Source organism: Phyllobates terribilis, unplaced genomic scaffold (assembly GCF_046119375.1).
Source record: "Phyllobates terribilis strain yellow unplaced genomic scaffold, ASM4611937v1 Scaffold_4__5_contigs__length_816908805, whole genome shotgun sequence".
Classification (NCBI taxonomy): domain Eukaryota; kingdom Metazoa; phylum Chordata; class Amphibia; order Anura; family Dendrobatidae; genus Phyllobates; species Phyllobates terribilis.
The window spans coordinates 692035231-692054724 of record NW_027362764.1 but is presented as its reverse complement, the minus strand read 5'-3'; the positions used below and the strand labels follow the sequence as shown (position 1 = coordinate 692054724).

General features: G+C 49.7%; 2 non-coding genes and 1 pseudogene across 2 annotated transcripts; all 3 read right to left on the bottom strand.

The window, feature by feature from the left end:
• Positions 1-9694: 9694 nt before the first annotated feature.
• On the bottom strand, positions 9695-9813 carry LOC141267109 (5S ribosomal RNA). The gene has a single exon (XR_012321124.1). It is a non-coding gene; the product is annotated as a 5S ribosomal RNA (ribosomal RNA).
• Positions 9814-11498: 1685 nt separating this feature from the next.
• LOC141266258 (5S ribosomal RNA) lies at positions 11499-11617 on the bottom strand. Its single transcript, XR_012320309.1, has one exon. It is a non-coding gene; the product is annotated as a 5S ribosomal RNA (ribosomal RNA).
• Positions 11618-18175: 6558 nt separating this feature from the next.
• On the bottom strand, positions 18176-18294 carry LOC141267410 (5S ribosomal RNA; annotated as a pseudogene).
• Positions 18295-19494: the final 1200 nt, after the last annotated feature.

The following is a 19494-nucleotide window of genomic DNA, read 5'->3' as shown; positions in this document are numbered from 1 at the left end:
CTCTTCAGTTTTTTGCTGGCTCCTTAAAAAGGTCTTGTAGACAGAACGCCCCGCTCAGAGCCGCTGAGCTCACTGATCGGCTGCCGCGCTGTCGACGGAACGTCAGCGTCGCGGCCAATGCCACAGGCCGGGAGCAGCGGCGAGACTCACCGGTAGACCTGGGTAGGGTGAGTAGAGCGCGGTTAGTTGCTTTCTAATAGCCTGCAGCCGGGGATTAACTTTTAATGAAAGGGAGCAACCCTTTTGACTGTCTGCAGCGCGCCGTACCTAGGAAGCGCACACTCACACACAGCGAGCATGCACAAGTTGCTCGCACGAGACCACATTCCCTATTTGCACCTGCAGCTTTTCCGCCACCATGCGTCAGACTCTCCTGCCTGTCTTATTATTATTTCAGGGCCTTAGCAGGAACCACCCCCTCAATTCCCTCCCGCTCCTTCCTAGCACTGAGGTTAGCTCCTGGGCAGCTGTCTGATTGGGTTAGTTACACAAGCTTCTTTGAAGAAGAAGACGTTACTTCTGCTGGCCCTCGTTAGGCGGTCGCCCTCTAAAACCATCCCCTGGGCAGCTGCTGAAAGCCTGGCCCCTTCACAGCGCGAGATGCTTTTAACGCCATCATTTGCATACGGCCGGCTGCGGGGTCAATAAGCACTCCTAGCCGTGGCAAGGAGCTCGGTGTGAGGCCTGGTAGAGGCGGCGGGGTTGCGTCCTTATCTTAGAGGTCTTGGGGGGCTTGGGACTTCCATCCTCTACTTTACGTAAGGTCGGTGTCCAGTGTTAGGATCATTCAGCCATGGAGGGTCCTTGTTGGAGTCGGGGTATCCCCGTAACAAGAAATACACAGACACGTAGTGTATAATCAAGTACTGGGAAGCCCCTGAGCGCGTCAGCCTCTATAGGTGCTGTCCCTTTATTTATACTAATAATCTTAGTTTTTTTGTCACACATGCGCAGTAAAATGCTTTTGTTTCACAAGCAGTGAAGTGATGATTCATAACAGTGGAATGTTGATAAGAAAGTTTCATAAACAGAAAAGTGATAACAGTAGAAGGTTGCTGAGACAGCTAAAAACAAGTTACAATCTAATTTCTGGGCGTCAGTCCAAATGTCCAGATAAGGGAAGAATAACTTCATCTGTGTCTTACATCGTAGTCTTGGGTGAAGTATAACTCCTATCATCCTCTCAGTCCCCCCTTTGATTCTTCCTTATGGACTTTTGGTAGAAAACCTGGTCCGGGAGTTCTTTTCTTTCATATTCTTGAGTCCGTGTTACAAAGCTTATTTATGCATATTAAAATAATTTTTAATCCTATTTTAAACACTACATATATGACTACTATAATTAGCACAATCTGTAATATACCTTGCAGAATTCCAGCCACCCAACCTCCAATACCCTTAAACCAGTTCTTTGGGTTGAGAAAGGAGAAGGTGTCTGACCACCAGCTATCTTTATTTTGGTCATTGTGTCTGTCATATTCATCCCGTAATCGTTGTATATCTGCCAGCTTGAACCTCATACTCATTGTACTGTTTGGATCTATGTAATGACAACAGGTTGGACCAATAATTTGACACATTCCTCCCTGGGCCGCAGTTAGGTAGTCTAACACTACAGTATGTTGATTAGTAACAATTATAAGTTGATTTTGGACAGCTATACTAGTATTAAGTATATCCATAATATCCCATATCTGATCATCTAGATAGTCGGTGGCCTGAACTAATTTATCCCACATCTGCATCAACATTGGATACACAAAGAAAGTGCTGAATATTTTATTAGGAATTCCCATTTGGACCACATGTGGCCTACCTGAAGGTCTAGGCGAGTTGTCGGCTGCTCTTTTGTATAGTGTGTGTTTAGGTACTGCTTGCATATCTACCTGCTGATTCTGAACTATAAATGTGGCCGGTGTTAAGCGTCCTAGAGTACATGCACCTTTTATTCCTACTGGGAGCCATTTGTATGCTCCATTTCCACAAATCCAGAAGGTTCCTTCAGGCAGATCCCATATTGCAGAGTGTTGGAGCACCAACCTATGTACCAAATCTAAAAATTTAGATACATTCTGAAGTATACACCAAGGGGGTTTTTGACCTAATGGACTACAGTATCCTGCATCTGGATTTTCACAAGTCGGTGTACCTGGGTCATATGCACTTGATTCATTACATAATATATTACCTGGTATCTTTGAACATGTATCATTGTTTCCATCGGGGAATAATTGTGAATATTTCCAACCATTATTGTGTATGTATTTTTCTACTATATCAGGTTTAAAAGGTTGAGAAGAAGATACTGTGCTACTAAAACTGAGTTGTATATTTTCTGTAGGAATTAACCCTAAGTCTGTTAGTCCCGTCTTATTTCTAGGAACCCATACACCTCCTTTAAACGCTAAATATTGTAAGTTGTTTATTTTTCCGGTCATATTACCTTGCCACCAGGGAAATCCCACCCACCCCACAACTGGGATGGCAACAGTGGTGTTCCATAATCTAGAATTAACGGTTTGGTTATTTGCTAATTTGTCTGAGCAATTAGTCCATGTAAACACTTCCTCAGGGGTCATGGGTACGGCCAGGAAGGGTATGCTCGTGGCTGATATTGGAGAATGCGTACAAATCCAACAGTCTGCTATTTTCTGTCCGCCATCGAGCAGCCCGTTTACCAATGTCTCATGATGTTTTATAAATTTATTATCTGCAGGTTTTGGGGAACTTAGTTTATCCCACAGGTCTCCCTGATCTATCGTTATAGCTAACACAAGTACAATCACCACTATTTCTTTTTGCAATGGCTTGCATGTACCCATGCTGATTTTCCTTCCAATTTTACTGCAGTTGGAGTTGTCAATAACACCTGATATGGACCCTCAAATCTGGGTTCTAGCGTTCTTCTGTTATGTCTTTTTACGTAAACTTCGTCTCCTGGTTGCAGCTTGTGCGTTCCCTCAATGGAATCAGGATCTGGAATGGAAGAGAACACTAAAGAGTGTATTTTAGACACATGCTTACATAAATTTTGTACATAAGCAGTTAAGCTTTCAGTTTCTAACATTAAAGTCTGTGGGAAATACAATCCTGTATTGGCAACTCTACCAAACAATATTTCATGGGGGGTGAGTTTGCTCTTTCCCTGGGGGGTGTTTCTGACTGAATACAATGCTATTGGGAGACACTCAGTCCATGGTTTCTGTGTTTCTGCCATGGCTTTCTGTATTTTTAACTTAAGTGTTCCATTCATTCTCTCAACCTTACCAGAACTCTGTGGGTGGTAAGGGGTGTGTAGTTCACTTTTTATACACAACATTTTCATTACATTCTGAAAGATCTCTCCAGTAAAATGTGTACCTCTATCTGACTCGATCACTTCTGGGATACCATAACGGGGTACCAGTTCATGTGCTATTTTTACTGCAGTGACTTTAGCCGTGGCTGTATGAACTGGATAAGCCTCTGGCCACCCCGAAAACATGTCCACACATACCAGTACATACTCATAGTGTCCATGCTTAGGCATCTGGATGTAATCGATCTGAAGTCTCTGGAACGGATATAGTGGTCTTACATGGTGCTTCTGGGGGGTCTTAACAGTCTGTCCTGGATTGTGGGCTAAACAGATTTCACAAGAACCACATTTTGCTCGAGCTACCTGGCCGAACCCTGGGGCTAACCACTTCTGTCTGACCCTCTGTATCATACCGTTTGCAGACACATGTGTAGGTCCGTGGGCTTCACTGACCACAACAGGGTACCACGCTCGGGGGAGACAAAGCTCATCTCCTTTTCTCCATAGTCCTTCTTTTTCTTCTGCCCCCTGTTTCTGCCACTCTTCTTTTTCTTCTCTACTCACCTGCTGGTGGGCTTCTTTGAGCCGTGTAATTAAGTCAAATTCTGATACTGCACTAATAGTGTGGTCAGTTGTCAGAGGTTTTACTGCAGCTCGCTTAGCAGCCTTGTCGGCTCGGTCATTACCCCTAGCTATCTCGGTGTCGAGTCTTACATGTGCAGGTACTTTTATTACTGCTACTTGTTTGGTTGAGGCAGCTGATTCTAGGATTTGTCTAATCATTTGTCCATGTTTTACTGGTTGACCTGAAGCTGTCATGTAACCTCTAGCTCTCCATATACATCCAAAATCATGTACAATACCATATGCATATCTAGAATCAGTAAAAATATTAGCGTTTTTTTCTTTTGCTAACTGTAATGCTCGTATTAGAGCTAATAGTTCAGCTTCCTGGGCTGAACAGCTGGCCTGCATTGGCTCAGCTTCAATAACATCATGATCTGATACAATGGCATAACCTGTGTGAAAGTTACCAGTTTCATCTGCATACCTACTACCATCTATATACATATGTAGGTCTGGATTGTCAAGAGGGGTGTCCTGTACATTAGGTAGCCCTTGTGTTTCTTGTTCTATACACTGTAAGCAATCATGTATTATATTGTCTTGTTCGTGGTATTGTAAAAAATTTTCATCTTCGTCTTCCTGACCTCCTTCCACTCCCCCCTTTGTCTCTAGTGGTAACAGAGTGGCTAAATTTAGAGACAATATGCGGCGAAAAGTGAGGTTTGGTGGCATTAGTAAGGAGCATTGTAATCTAAGATGTCTAGCCATTGAAATGTGTTTTGGCAATACCTGATTCAGTATGCCATGTACATCATGTGTAGTTTGTACTATTAAGGCATGGTCTAGTACTATTTCTGAGGCTTTTTCTACCAAAAGAGAGACAGCTGCTACTACTCTGACACATGATGGTGCAGCTTTGGTAACATTATCTAATTGAGCAGAATAGTATGCGACAGGTCTTTGTTTATTTTCATGTTTCTGTGTTAGTACTCCTGTAGCATGATTAGACATTTCCGCAGCCATTAATTGGAATGGTTTGGCGTAGTCTGGGATTCCCAAGGCCGGGGCTGACATGAGACCTTTCTTGAGGTCTTGAAAGGCTATGAGCGCTGATTCAGTTAACTGAAAAGGCTCGATTTTTAAACAATCATATAGAGGTTGCATAAGCTGACTAGCATGTATAACCCATTGTCTGCAGTGTGATACTATTCCCAAAAATGCTCTTAATGTTTTGTAGTTCTTGGGAGGAACAAGATCTCTAATGATTTTTAGTCTGTCGGCGGTGAGGTGCCGAATACCTTGTGAAATGCAGTGTCCTAGAAATACTACCGTAGTCATACAAAGTTGTACTTTTTTCTTGTTAACTTTACAGCCCATGTCTGCTAGAAATATTAACAATCTTATTGTGTTGCTGTTTGCGGACTCTTGAGCAGGGGCACATAATAATAGGTCATCAACATATTGAAGAATTACAACCTCATCCGTAGGTTTGAAATTTTGAAGAACTGATCTCATAGCTTCTGAGTACAAGGTAGGTGAATGTATCATACCCTGTGGTAATCTTGTCCATGCTAATTGTCTATTCTTAAATGTAAATGCAAACAGTTTGTAACAGTCTGGGTGTAATGGTACTGAAAAAAATGCATTTGATAAGTCTATGACAGAAAATACTCGTGCTGTTGCTGGGATCTGTGATAGCAACGTGTGTGGATTTGGCACAACAGGAGTAATAGGTTCCAAAATTTTATTTATCTCTCTTAAATCATGTACCATCCGGTATCTAGCAGCTGACCCCTCAGTAGATTTCTTTTTTACGGGGTACAACGGTGTATTGGCTGGTGACTTTACTTCTATCAGTACTCCAGTTTTTAGATAATCTTTTATCTGTTCTCCTATGGCGTGTTCTTGTTGGGCACTAATAGGATACTGTCTCAATTGGGGTAGTGTCACACCTGGAACAGGAGTGACTTTTACTGGAGCTATTGGCATTAGTCCTACATCGGTGTCATGTTGTGCCCATAATTTTTCTGGTACCTCAGAAAGATCTAAAATAATTTGGGTAGGGGCAGGATCTTTCTCATCCTCTAAGGCTTGGACTTTTACAATGTTTTCTAGAGACTCTTGGTCATCAGGCACCAAAATTTGGACTCTACCATCCTCCAAAAATTGGATATTCATTTCTGTCTGCTTTAATAGGTCTGTACCTAGAAGACAAGTAGGTGCCCCTTTGACAAAAAGAAATTTAGATAAAAATATTTTAGATCCTATCTTTGTTTCAAGGGGAATACTATATGGGAGTGGCCTGATTCCTCCATCATACCCTTCGGTATAGGTTACATCATCTGATAAACAATCAGCATTTGGTAAGGCGTCTTCATTGAGGACGGAGGAAGTTGCTCCGGTATCTATTAGAAAAGGGCATTGTTTTCCTGCTACTTTTACCTGAATTATTGGGCGCCTTCCAGTCAAAGTGGTTTGCATCACGTCTAGTCACTCGCTTGCTGCAGGAGCAGAAGCCTGTACTGTCTTTTCTTGTGATTCTCTTGGGACATAGGTACCATCTTCTATATCCCTGGCTTTTTTCCTGCATTCTCTAATCCAATGTCCTGGTTTCTTACAGTAGTGACATGGATTAGTTTTCTTATCCAAGTTCCCTTTGTCATAGGTCTGATTTGATCTGTTGTTTTTATTGACCAGACTATTATTTGCTGCTACTCTGACGGGTTTGGATGCTGCCTCACGCATATCCATTTCTATCCCTAATAGTTTTTGTCTGACTATCTGGGGATCATCTAAGGTTCTCCAATCAGGAGTTGCAGCCTTGAACTTTTCCCTAAGTTTTGGGTTAAGATTCTCTATAAAAGTTTTTGTCATCAGTCGAATGACTCCTTCATTGGTAAGGTCCATTCCCTCGTCTCTGTAACTGTTTTCTACCGCTAAGTAGTATTCATCTACAGGCTGTCCTGACTTCTGGGAGACAGTTCCTGAAGTCCCTCTCATTCGTTGTTTAGTTCTCATAAACTCCATAAGTCTGATCATAAAATTCTGTCCTGACAGTGCGGTATTTGGATCCTCACCATCTACTGGTTGAGGTCTATGAGGTTCTATAACTGTCATCAATTCCTGATACAACCCTGGTGTCATTTTCATTCTACATAATTCTGTCCCATCTGACCATGTTCCATTATGGGTGTGTATTATCTGCTGTATGTACGTAGCAAATCTTAGTGGGCATTGTATTGGATCTGGTGCATTCTGAAGTAGGGACATTCCCTCAGCGGGGGTCCATGGAAAATATTGTCTAGTCTGATGGTATCTAGTTACTCTACGCGGTGGATTGCCACCATCTTCTTCTCTGTATGGTCGACTGAGGATACGCACTGGTGCCAACATATCATGTGGTCGTGGTGCTCCACATCCTGCACATGTGTCTCTCCAGTCTGGATTCTGGAGTCCACAGTTTGTACATGTCCATCCACCCGGACCCCGAAAATCAGGATACAGTGTGGGTTCTGACCTGGGCTGATATGGTGGTGCCAATGGGTTCATTTGTTTACTGTTTTCTGTTTGTACAATGGGACCCTGTCTGACTGGAGTTCTCCATAATCCATTGTCTTTATTAAAAGTCCAATGGTCTGTCTCTGCTGTTTTTGATAGTTCGACCATGGCCTCTACTTGTTCCTGCCATCCTTTGTCTCTTATCACTCCTGCTTTTCTAACCCAAATGTCCTCCCATAGTTTCCTGTTGAACCTGTCATGCCTTGCTACCTGAAAAGTTTTGCAAACTTTCCCTAAATTCTTAGTTGCTTCTACACCACACCTTTCTTTCACGATTGTATAGACATCTTGTTCATCATTTGTGGTCTTAGTCTGTTTGTTGCCCATTTTTCCTGACTATTCCTACCTTAGGAGGCTTTTTGGGTTAGATAAAATATATTCTATATTTTACCTTTCCTCGTTACCTATTCTGTCCTAAGGAGCCAGTATCTGAAACGGTTTCTCTGGACCGTTTTGTCTGAAGTGTAGAGTAATTCTAACACATATATATATGGCAACAAGGGCAAGACCAACAATACATAAAATGAACCATACAGTCTCCATTATATATCGTGTCCCTGGAGTATTATCATTACTTCCATGGGCTCATTCTGTCAATCTCTTATCCGTCAAAAAGGAGGACAAAGGTTCGGGAGTTAAGCGTGAGCGAAGGTTTCCCCGAAAGGACACAACCTTATGACTCAGTTAGGCAATCTCCGTAATACTTATGTCATCTACCTTAGTGCGGCTTATGAGGCTATTCCCGACATCCACATCTCTTTCATACCATCCGTTTCATAACCTTCTCTGACCTCTCCTTTGGCAGATCCTACAGTATATACATGAATGACCCGAGCTATAGGTATCCTTCTCTACTAGTTCCTCAATCCCAACACAAGATATGCATGAAATTTACGGACTATCGCAGAGCAGATGTAAGAGAACTAACAGTGTCTCTTACCTGGCCAGGTTTGTCATCTGCTGTTCCGATGTCCCAATCTCAGCGGTTACTCGTGCCGGTCGATGAACTTGAAGGAATACGCAGACCTCGGGTCCCTGTTTCGGGCGCCAGGAATTGTTAGGATCATTCAGCCATGGAGGGTCCTTGTTGGAGTCGGGGTATCCCCGTAACAAGAAATACACAGACACGTAGTGTATAATCAAGTACTGGGAAGCCCCTGAGCGCGTCAGCCTCTATAGGTGCTGTCCCTTTATTTATACTAATAATCTTAGTTTTTTTGTCACACATGCGCAGTAAAATGCTTTTGTTTCACAAGCAGTGAAGTGATGATTCATAACAGTGGAATGTTGATAAGAAAGTTTCATAAACAGAAAAGTGATAACAGTAGAAGGTTGCTGAGACAGCTAAAAACAAGTTACAATCTAATTTCTGGGCGTCAGTCCAAATGTCCAGATAAGGGAAGAATAACTTCATCTGTGTCTTACATCGTAGTCTTGGGTGAAGTATAACTCCTATCATCCTCTCACCAGCAAGGCGCCACTCCATGCTAGCCGAGCTGCGCAAGATGGCAAAACGTCATCAAAATTGTCTACAATACCTGGTGTTCTCAGGAGGTGTCCCAACCAAGTATTTCCAAACCCATCTCTGCTTTGCTTCCGAGATCGGACGTATCCAAGGTGGTATGGCCAGTAGACGCTGCTTGGCCCATCGACCGGCCAGCCTTCCTCAGGCTCGCGTGGGGACGAGAACTCTGGCCGTTCTGGGGCGGTCTCCGAAGTACCGATGCATAGGCTGTGCCGTCCCTATAGGTGTTGTTTGTTGAGCAACGAAACACCTGCCGCATCAGATGTGTTTAAAAATGGCTCGGCGCAGGGTCTCCTACAGGCTAAACCGTTCATCGCGGGGATGTGACAGAAAGAGCAAGCTGGACCCACAACTTGGGGTGGAGCGAAACGCCCAGGAGTGAATGAAGGAAGAGGGTGAGATGGTTGCGAGTGAATTTGAGCTGCTCTTCGGGGGGGTCATGTGGCCTGCAAAGGTGTTTTGCTTGGGTTGTGCTGTAAACTGGCCTCCAGGTCAGCGGTGGTTTCCTCCAGTCATGCGGGAGTCGCTGGTCCTGGTGAAAAGAAGCCTAGTATTAAAAGTAAATAAGCAACAATGCTGGAGGTCCACGGTGATGAGAAGGATGCTGGTATTTTGCAAGGATTAAATAGCGCAAGAGAGAAAGCAAATGAAAAGAAGAAAGGAGCATGTGTGCGCTTGTGAAAAAAGGAATGGAAAAAAGGCATAGAGGAGAGTGACCCCTGCTGGTGGAAGTAAGAAAAAGCAAAAGCCTACAGCACCTGGTATTCCCAGGTGGTCTCCCATCCAAGCACTAACCAGGCCCAACCCTGCTTAGCTTCCGAGATCAGACAAGATTGGGCGTGTTCAGGGTGGTGTGGCAGTAGGCGGAGACAGGCCTCTCACTTGCTGCTTTTCCACTTTGACGTCCGGTTGCCGGCTGCCCTTTCCAGTACTTAGTAAGATAAGGTGCTTTTGTGCTTTCCTTTCTCTTCAGTTTTTTGCTGGCTCCTTAAAAAGGTCTTGTAGACAGAACGCCCCGCTCAGAGACGCTGAGCTCACTGATCGGCTGCCGCGCTGTCGACAGAACGTCAGCGTCGCGGCCAATGCCACAGGCCGGGAGCAGCGGCGAGACTCACCGGTAGACCTGGGTAGGGTGAGTAGAGCGCGGTTAGTTGCTTTCTAATAGCCTGCAGCCGGGGATTAACTTTTAATGAAAGGGAGCAACCCTTTTGACTGTCTGCAGCGCGCCGTACCTAGGAAGCGCACACTCACACACAGCGAGCATGCACAAGTTGCTCGCACGAGACCACATTCCCTATTTGCACCTGCAGCTTTTCCACCACCATGCGTCAGACTCTCCTGCCTGTCTTATTATTATTTCAGGGCCTTAGCAGGAACCACCCCCTCAATTCCCTCCCGCTCCTTCCTAGCACTGAGGTTAGCTCCTGGGCAGCTGTCTGATTGGGTTAGTTACACAAGCTTCTTTGAAGAAGAAGACGTTACTTCTGCTGGCCCTCGTTAGGCGGTCGCCCTCTAAAACCATCCCCTGGGCAGCTGCTGAAAGCCTGGCCCCTTCACAGCGCGAGATGCTTTTAACGCCATCATTTGCATACGGCCGGCTGCGGGGTCAATAAGCACTCCTAGCCGTGGCAAGGAGCTCGGTGTGAGGCCTGGTAGAGGCGGCGGGGTTGCGTCCTTATCTTAGAGGTCTTGGGGGGCTTGGACGGCTTGGGACTTCCACCCTCTACTTTACGTAAGGTCGGTGTCCAGCAAGGCGCCACTCCATGCTAGCCGAGCTGCGCAAGATGGCAAAACGTCATCAAAATTGTCTACAATACCTGGTGTTCTCAGGAGGTGTCCCAACCAAGTATTTCCAAACCCATCTCTGCTTTGCTTCCGAGATCGGACGTATCCAAGGTGGTATGGCCAGTAGACGCTGCTTGGCCCATCGACCGGCCAGCCTTCCTCAGGCTCGCGTGGGGACGAGAACTCTGGCCGTTCTGGGGCGGTCTCCGAAGTACCGATGCATAGGCTGTGCCGTCCCTATAGGTGTTGTTTGTTGAGCAATGAAACACCTGCCGCATCAGATGTGTTTAAAAATGGCTCGGCGCAGGGTCTCCTACAGGCTAAACCGTTCATCGCGGGGATGTGACAGAAAGAGCAAGCTGGACCCACAACTTGGGGTGGAGCGAAACGCCCAGGAGTGAATGAAGGAAGAGGGTGAGATGGTTGCGAGTGAATTTGAGCTGCTCTTCGGGGGGGTCGTGTGGCCTGCAAAGGTGTTTTGCTTGGGTTGTGCTGTAAACTGGCCTCCAGGTCAGCGGTGGTTTCCTCCAGTCATGCGGGAGTCGCTGGTCCTGGTGAAAAGAAGCCTAGTATTAAAAGTAAATAAGCAACAATGCTGGAGGTCCACGGTGATGAGAAGGATGCTGGTATTTTGCAAGGATTAAATAGCGCAAGAGAGAAAGCAAATGAAAAGAAGAAAGGAGCATGTGTGCGCTTGTGAAAAAAGGAATGGAAAAAAGGCATAGAGGAGAGTGACCCCTGCTGGTGGAAGTAAGAAAAAGCAAAAGCCTACAGCACCTGGTATTCCCAGGCGGTCTCCCATCCAAGTACTAACCAGGCCCAACCCTGCTTAGCTTCCAAGATCAGACAAGATTGGGCGTGTTCAGGGTGGTGTGGCAGTAGGCAGAGACAGGCCTCTCACTTGCTGCTTTTCCACTTTGACGTCCGGTTGCCGGCTGCCCTTTCCAGTGCTTAGTAAGATAAGGTGCTTTTGTGCTTTCCTTTCTCTTCAGTTTTTTGCTGGCTCCTTAAAAAGGTCTTGTAGACAGAACGCCCCGCTCAGAGACGCTGAGCTCACTGATCGGCTGCCGCGCTGTCGACGGAATGTCAGCGTCGCGGCCAATGCCACAGGCCGGGAGCAGCGGCGAGACTCACCGGTAGACCTGGGTAGGGTGAGTAGAGCGCGGTTAGTTGCTTTCTAATAGCCTGCAGCCGGGGATTAACTTTTAATGAAAGGGAGCAACCCTTTTGACTGTCTGCAGCGCGCCATACCTAGGAAGCGCACACTCACACACAGCGAGCATGCACAAGTTGCTCGCACGAGACCACATTCCCTATTTGCACCTGCAGCTTTTCCGCCACCATGCGTCAGACTCTCCTGCCTGTCTTATTATTATTTCAGGGCCTTAGCAGGAACCACCCCCTCAATTCCCTCCCGCTCCTTCCTAGCACTGAGGTTAGTGTAGCACCCTGAGGATTCGGCTGCTACAGGGGTATTGCACCTCAAGCCAGAGGTGTGATATTCCACTCCCAGGTAAGGATGGAGTGTGGAGCTGAGCTCAGTAGGCTGCATGCACTACACACATCCCATTTCCGGAGGGCAGACCAACGGTACTCCCACTTAGAAATGTGCAGGTACGACCGAGTCTGTCCTTGGCTGGAGTGGGAGGGGGGGTGGAACATCCCAGTAGTGTAGGGGCAGATAGGGGGAGCAGTCTGGGTAAAGTTAGGAGCTCATTGGGTGCTGGTCACCTGAGCTCACACATAGAGGGAGTATATAAGGTGGGCACCATCTTAGGACAGGGTCTTTTTGCAGAGTGAGGGTCAGTCTGTCAGTCTTTTGTGGAGTGAGTAGAGGAAGAAAGCAGAAGAGCAGAGCAGCCCCAGGCCAAGAGAGAGGAGAAAGAAAGACCCAGAGGGGGAGAAAGAAGGAACTCTGAGAGCCCAAACTAAATCCAAGGGTGAAGAGTTGGCAACAGGGTACCGGATCCCAAGCTGGCAGAGGCTACAGCACACCTTAGCCAGAGACCGGAGGTCGTGGGCAGGATCTGCCACGACCACCCACTAAATCCACCCGGAAGGCAGACCAGGAATAGGGTCAGGGAACCCAGAGACAAGGGTTTACCACCAAGAGGCCCGAGGGAGCCGGACATAGGTGGATCCCTGGTGGGGAAGGCCAGAGAAGAGGACAGGACAGAAAGGGAGCTCAGAACCACGCTCCGGAACTACTTGGGGGTTGGTCGAGTCCAGGACCTGGTGGACGCAGCACGGCTCGGGTGGTCACTCAAGGCCGGAGTGACCGGTACAAAAACAGCAGTAAGTAAAAACCCTGAACTGCACAACCCGACTCTGACTCTCATTACCATCTTCACTGCACTTCCACAACCACCATCCTCTGCACCTGACCCCCTGAGGCCATACCCCTCCCGTTGGGGGTTATACTACCGAAGCTGCACAAACACCATCAGCCTCAGCGGACCCTGCTGCAGCGGCGGCCGTACTGACCGCAATTCAACGGGTGGCGTAGTCGACATAAAAGAACATCTAGTAACATCATAAGGACTGCCACACACTGAGCTTGACACCCTGGGCACGGACCGGGTCACCGCCACTCGGAGACTACAACCCCCATCTGATCCGGCTCCGGGTATTCCCCAAACAACACTGGCCCAGGGGGCGCATCAACTTTGGCGTAGTCGGCAGGATAACGTGCCCGCGACAACCGGGTACTGCGTGCCTGAAGAAAAGTTCACCGTTACCTCAAAAAGAAGTCTCCTGCCGGTTCCGGAGGGTCCCCGCCAACGGGCCCCATCACAGGTCGTTTCCCGCCGGTTGTCCGCCATTTGCAGCTTTTTCCCGCCATCCATGGAGTTTCCCGCCACTGGGAGACGATTCCCGCCATTTCCGAAGATTTCCCGCCTTGGGGGAGCGGACGCCATTATGGGCGTGCCAGAGGGTGGCAAAAGGCCACCTCCCATCGTGGGCCAGGTCGAAGAATGGCGCCAAAAGTGGAAACCGCCCCCACCAGCAGAGACTGTGATGATTGATATGTCCATCAGCGTGAGAGAACTGCCCCTGGAACTGACAATCACAAAGTTGCCCCGGGACCACCTTCAATGTGGGCGGAGACAAAAGAAAAGAACGAAGATGGGTGCCGCCTGGAGCAGTCCAGAGAGAGCGCACCCGGAGACGAGAAGCCTGGAGAAGAGTCCAGAGAAAGCACACCCGGAGATGGAGGGAGAGCCAGGCAGCACCGACCCAGTGGTCAGGAGCCTGATGCGGGCCGCCACTCCAGGCAGCACCGACCCAGTGGTCAGGAGCCTGTTGCCGGTCGCCACTCCAGAAAGCCTGCTGGAGATTCTAGCACAGCTCCCCCGAGATCGGGAGTGTGCACAGACTGCGCTGGAGGGCCTCGCACAGAGGTTGGCCCGGGTGCAACGAGAGACGTTGGCGGAGTGGAGCCGAGAGATGGCCCAGCAGACCGAGACTCGTCAGCGGAGCACGCCACCCGAGACGAGGAGACAGACCGCCTCTGAGGATGGCGCAGGAGGACTGAAGGCCGGAGACGGCGCCGAGAAGGGAGCCGAACGAATGGAGGCAGGTAAAGGGGACGTCACTACCCCGAGCCGGGAAACCGCGTGCCTGCCCCAGCTCCCCGTCGCAGAGCCCGAAGTACCCCCTGCGGTGCCCGTCGCTGCAACGTCACCGCCGCAGACTAGGCCTCAAACGGAAGCCGCGACCCCTGTGACGTCACACGCCTCGACCCCGAGCGTGGTCAAGCAGGAAGTACCATCGGCCTGGTCGCAAGGCCTAGTACCCCCGGGCGACGCAATACCAACAGCGCCCCCTACCTCCGCGGAGCCCCCGGCCTGGTCGCAGGGCCAAGTAACACAGGGCGCCGCCGTTCTTACGGTGCCCTTTACTTTCAAGGTGCCCCAGGCCTGGTCGCAAGGCCTGGTTAACCCGGGCGCCGCTACCACCACTGCGCCCATAAAAACAAGAGTGCCGCACCTGGGTGAAGACCTGTTCGCCCAACATACGTGCCCGGATGGGCAGCCCTTCGTATGGCCCCAGGAATACATCCAGCTGGAGCTGCAAAAAGCAAGGGCCATGTGCGAACCCCTGATCCCGGCTCCAAAGCCCATAAAGAGGATCTCGCCCCCGCTAGAAGAGACCCAGTTTGAGTGGGATCCCACCGGAGAAGACCTCATGGGGTTCACTCAGGAGACTCGGGCAGCCGCAGCGGAGCGTGCAGAGTGCTGCCGCCAGCAGCTCGAGGTCTTTGAGAGGGAGCGGAGAGAGAGGCGGGTCCGGGAACAGCAAGCCCAAATAAGGAGCGCGGAGCAGAAGAGCCGGACCAGGAGAAACCCCCGTGCAGCGCATGGTCCCCGTACCATCGGGACTGTGATAAAGTTCAATCTGCAGCATGGGTGGGGTTTCATCAGGGATCACCGCACCCCAGGCGACGTCTTCGTGACCAGGAGAGACGTTGAGTCCCACCTACCGGAGGGACACAGAGGTCGTGACCTGTATTTAGGGGACGAGGTCACCTTCACCCGGCACAAGTGTGCCAAAGGACCCTACGCCCTCCATGTGCATCGCCTGACGGAGGAGGAGCTGCGGTGTGAGGAGGAGCAAGAGGACCCGGACGGGTCTGAAACTGAAACTGTCCACAAAGAAAGAGCAGGAGGACGCCGTCGTTGAGTACGGTAGTGAAGAGACTGTATATAGTTACCCGTAAGGGTACCAAAAACTGTTGCTGCTATTATAGTCCCCGTTGGGACCAGCGAATTGAACTGTTAACCCGTGTGTCCCCTATCCATAACCTGGCCGAGGACTGAGAGCGGCCACCTTCCCTATTGTATATAGTTGCGCTTCCTAAAGCGCCCCCTACTGGTTTTATAGGAAAACCATTTTCTTAAAGAAACTGTTGCACTATACCCGGTCACAAGTTGCACCGTGACCGGAGGTACCAGAAGACAAGAATGTTTCTAATGAAAAGTTTTTATGAAAAGTTTTATATGATGTTTTATTATGTTGTTTATGCAAAAATTGTATGTTTTGGTGTTTTGTTTTCTTACAGCCCGAGGACGTGCTGTGATTTACCAGGGGGGAATGTAGCACCCTGAGGATTCGGCTGCTACAGGGGTATTGCACCTCAAGCCAGAGGTGTGATATTCCACTCCCGGGTAAGGATGGAGTGTGGAGCTGAGCTCAGTAGGCTGCATGCACTACACACATCCCATTTCCGGAGGGCAGACCAACGGTACTCCCACTTAGAAATGTGCAGGTACGACCGAGTCTGTCCTTGGCTGGAGTGGGAGGGGGGGTGGAACATCCCAGTAGTGTAGGGGCAGATAGGGGGAGCAGTCTGGGTAAAGTTAGGAGCTCATTGGGTGCTGGTCACCTGAGCTCACACATAGAGGGAGTATATAAGGTGGGCACCATCTTAGGACAGGGTCTTTTTGCAGAGTGAGGGTCAGTCTGTCAGTCTTTTGTGGAGTGAGTAGAGGAAGAAAGCAGAAGAGCAGAGCAGCCCCAGGCCAAGAGAGAGGAGAAAGAAAGACCCAGAGGGGGAGAAAGAAGGAACTCTGAGAGCCCAAACTAAATCCAAGGGTGAAGAGTTGGCAACAGGGTACCGGATCCCAAGCTGGCAGAGGCTACAGCACAACTTAGCCAGAGACCGGAGGTCGTGGGCAGGATCTGCCACGACCACCCACTAAATCCACCCGGAAGGCAGACCAGGAATAGGGTCAGGGAACCCAGAGACAAGGGTTTACCACCAAGAGGCCCGAGGGAGCCGGACATAGGTGGATCCCTGGTGGGGAAGGCCAGAGAAGAGGACAGGACAGAAAGGGAGCTCAGAACCACGCTCCGGAACTACTTGGGGGTTGGCCGAGTCCAGGACCTGGTGGACGCAGCACGGCTCGGGTGGTCACTCAAGGCCGGAGTGACCGGTACAAAAACAGCAGTAAGTAAAAACCCTGAACTGCACAACCCGACTCTGACTCTCATTACCATCTTCACTGCACTTCCACAACCACCATCCTCTGCACCTGACCCCCTGAGGCCATACCCCTCCCGTTGGGGGTTATACTACCGAAGCTGCACAAACACCATCAGCCTCAGCGGACCCTGCTGCAGCGGCGGCCGTACTGACCGCAATTCAACGGGTGGCGTAGTCGACATAAAAGAACATCTAGTAACATCATAAGGACTGCCACACACTGAGCTTGACACCCTGGGCACGGACCGGGTCACCGCCACTCGGAGACTACAACCCCCATCTGATCCGGCTCCGGGTATTCCCCAAACAACACTGGCCCAGGGGGCGCGTCATTAGCTCCTGGGCAGCTGTCTGATTGGGTTAGTTACACAAGCTTCTTTGAAGAAGAAGACGTTACTTCTGCTGGCCCTCGTTAGGCGGTCGCCCTCTAAAACCATCCCCTGGGCAGCTGCTGAAAGCCTGGCCCCTTCACAGCGCGAGATGCTTTTAACGCCATCATTTGCATACGGCCGGCTGCGGGGTCAATAAGCACTCCTAGCCGTGGCAAGGAGCTCGGTGTGAGGCCTGGTAGAGGCGGCGGTGTTGCGTCCTTATCTTAGAGGTCTTGGGGGGCTTGGGACTTCCATCCTCTACTTTACGTAAGGTCGGTGTCCAGCAAGGCGCCACTCCATGCTAGCCGAGCTGCGCAAGATGGCAAAACGTCATCAAAATTGTCTACAATACCTGGTGTTCTCAGGAGGTGTCCCAACCAAGTATTTCCGAACCCATCTCTGCTTTGCTTCCGAGATCGGACGTATCCAAGGTGGTATGGCCAGTAGACGCTGCTTGGCCCATCGACCGGCCAGCCTTCCTCAGGCTCGCGTGGGGACGAGAACTCTGGCCGTTCTGGGGCGGTCTCCGAAGGACCGATGCATAGGCTGTGCCGTCCCTATAGGTGTTGTTTGTTGAGCAATGAAACACCTGCCGCATCAGATGTGTTTAAAAATGGCTCGGCGCAGGGTCTCCTGCAGGCTAAACCGTTCATCGCGGGGATGTGACAGAAAGAGCAAGCTGGACCCACAACTTGGGGTGGAGCGAAACGCCCAGGAGTGAATGAAGGAAGAGGGTGAGATGGTTGCGAGTGAATTTGAGCTGCTCTTCGGGGGGGTCGTGTGGCCTGCAAAGGTGTTTTGCTTGGGTTGTGCTGTAAACTGGCCTCCAGGTCAGCGGTGGTTGCCTCCAGTCATGCGGGAGTCGCTGGTCCTGGTGAAAAGAAGCCTAGTATTAAAAGTAAATAAGCAACAATGCTGGAGGTCCACGGTGATGAGAAGGATGCTGGTATTTTGCAAGGATTAAATAGCGCAAGAGAGAAAGCAAATGAAAAGAAGAAAGGAGCATGTGTGCGCTTGTGAAAAAAGGAATGGAAAAAAGGCATAGAGGAGAGTGACCCCTGCTGGTGGAAGTAAGAAAAAGCAAAAGCCTACAGCACCTGGTATTCCCAGGCAGTCTCCCATCCAAGTACTAACCAGGCCTGACCCTGCTTAGTTTCCGAGATCAGACGAGATCGGGTGTGTTCAGGGTGGTGTGGCCGGAGGAAGAGACAGGCCTCTCACTTGCTGCTTTTCCACTTTGACGTCCGGTTGCCGGCTGCCCTTTCCAGTGCTTAGTAAGACAAGGTGCTTTTGTGCTTTCCTTTCTCTTCACTTTTTTGCTGGCTCCTTAAAAAGGTCTTGTAGACAGAACGCCCCGCTCAGAGCCGCTGAGCTCACTGATCGGCTGCCGCGCTGTCGACGGAACGTCAGCGTCGCGGCCAATGCCACAGACTGGGAGCAGCGGCGAGACTCACCGGTAGACCTGGGTAGGGTGAGTAGAGCTTGGTTAGTTGCTTTCTAATAGCCTGCAGCCGGGGATTAACTTTTAATGAAAGGGAGCAACCCTTTTGACTGTCTGCAGCACGCCGTACCTAGGAAGCGCACACTCACACACAGCGAGCATGCACAAGTTGCTCGCACGAGACCACATTCCCTATTTGCACCTGCAGCTTTTCCGCCACCATGCGTCAGACTCTCCTGCCTGTCTTATTATTATTTCAGGGCCTTAGCAGGAACCACCCCCTCAATTCCCTCCCGCTCCTTCCTAGCACTGAGGTTAGCTCCTGGGCAGCTGTCTGATTGGGTTAGTTACACAAGCTTCTTTGAAGAAGAAGACGTTACTTCTGCTGGCCCTCGTTAGGCGGTCGCCCTCTAAAACCATCCCCTGGGCAGCTGCTGAAAGCCTGGCCCCTTCACAGCGCGAGATGCTTTTAACGCCATCATTTGCATACGGCCGGGTGCGGGGTCAATAAGCACTCCTAGCCGTGGCAAGGAGCTCGGTGTGAGGCCTGGTAGAGGCGGCGGGGTTGCGTCCTTATCTTAGAGGTCTTGGGGGGCTTGGGAGGCTTGGGACTTCCAGCCTCTACTTTACGTAAGGTCGGTGTCCAGCAAGGCGCCACTCCATGCTAGCCGAGCTGGGCAAGATGGCAAAACGTCATCAAAATTGTCTACAATACCTGGTGTTCTCAGGAGGTGTCCCAACGAAGTATTTCCGAACCCATCTCTGCTTTGCTTCCGAGATCGGACGTATCCAAGGTGGTATGGCCAGTAGACGCTGCTTGGCCAATCGCCCGGCCAGCCTTCCTCAGGCTCGCGTGGGGACGAGAACTCTGGCCGTTCTGGGGCAGTCTCCGAAGGACCGATGCATAGGCTGTGCCGTCCCTATAGGTGTTGTTTGTTGAGCAATGAAACACCTGCCGCATCA